Consider the following 1,240-nt stretch of genomic DNA (forward strand, 5'->3'; position numbering starts at 1 on the left):
CGCGCTGTCTGCCTGTGTTGCTTTGTTGTTTTGGTTTCATGCTGCATGAATAAATAATGTCCATTTCTTATTGTTTCACACAACTTGACAGCAAACGAGCTGATATGACAGTTTCATTTACTTATTTTAGATGTTATTTATCTCAGTGTGAAATCACTCCTCGGTACAGACTTTATATAATCCACTACGTTGGTTCTGGCGTTGCCATCATATATTTTCAGAAAGTGTTTGAAATCCTATTTGCAGGATCTGAAATAAGAAACCAACCAGAAAATATACCACACTGACAAACATATAAAGATACCTAAAATATTAAATCCATATGTTATAATTCTGGTTTCAGTATTTCCACCACATGTTGAACTTGCTGCAGGGTTTTGCTTTAATTCAGCCACAACAGCTTTACAACACTAACAGCGATGTCGGGCAATAAAGTCTGGCTCACCGTCAGAGTTACAGTTCAACCCTAAGGGTGTTGGTTGGGGTTGAGGTCAGGACTCTAAGCAGGCCAGACAAGTTCTTCCAAACTGGGAAAACCATTTTGTTTATGGAAGTGGCTTTGGGTAATTTTTTGTTGAAACAGTAGAAGACTTCCTCAAGCTGTTGCCACAATTTTAGAAATACACTGTTGTCTAAATTAGAATTGTTTGCTGTAGCCTTTTAGGGAAACTGCAGCATATTTAGTATCCAAGATCTGACCCCCTTCCAATTGTCTTGGAATTTTTAAATGCAAGTTTAATGGCCACCAAAAAAACCCCAACGTGACTTACCGGAAACAGTACTTTCCCCTGATTCTCCCTCCTGACGGCTAATTGTTTCCACCCAGTTTAACAACGAAAGCTGGGAAATTGTCCTTAATCTCTGTTGAGCGAAGCATTTAGAGCCTGAATTGTGAGTTTAAATGGGTTGTAACAAAGAGTTGGATCACGTGTTGGGTTTAGGCTGGGGTTTTTTTTGCATTTTGCCCTCTTTTGTCCACATGTATCATGTGTTGTGTGCATTGCCCAGAGGGAAGAGTGGGTGAGTTAGCATTCAGTCACAGATGACATGATGACATTCTTGGGTTAAAATCACGTCTCAGATTTGGCAGCACCAGTCAGGGTCTTAGAGTCTTAAGTATGAAGTGTCCTGATAGCCTGAGAGTTTAAAATGTTGATGATGTGCCCAGAATGAGTCCACCTGGGGGTCTCTGTTGCACTCTCTGTTTCTTGTCAGGTCTATGATTGAAAAGACACAACAA

This window comes from Larimichthys crocea, chromosome I (assembly GCF_000972845.2).
Source record: "Larimichthys crocea isolate SSNF chromosome I, L_crocea_2.0, whole genome shotgun sequence".
NCBI lineage: Eukaryota > Metazoa > Chordata > Actinopteri > Sciaenidae > Larimichthys > Larimichthys crocea.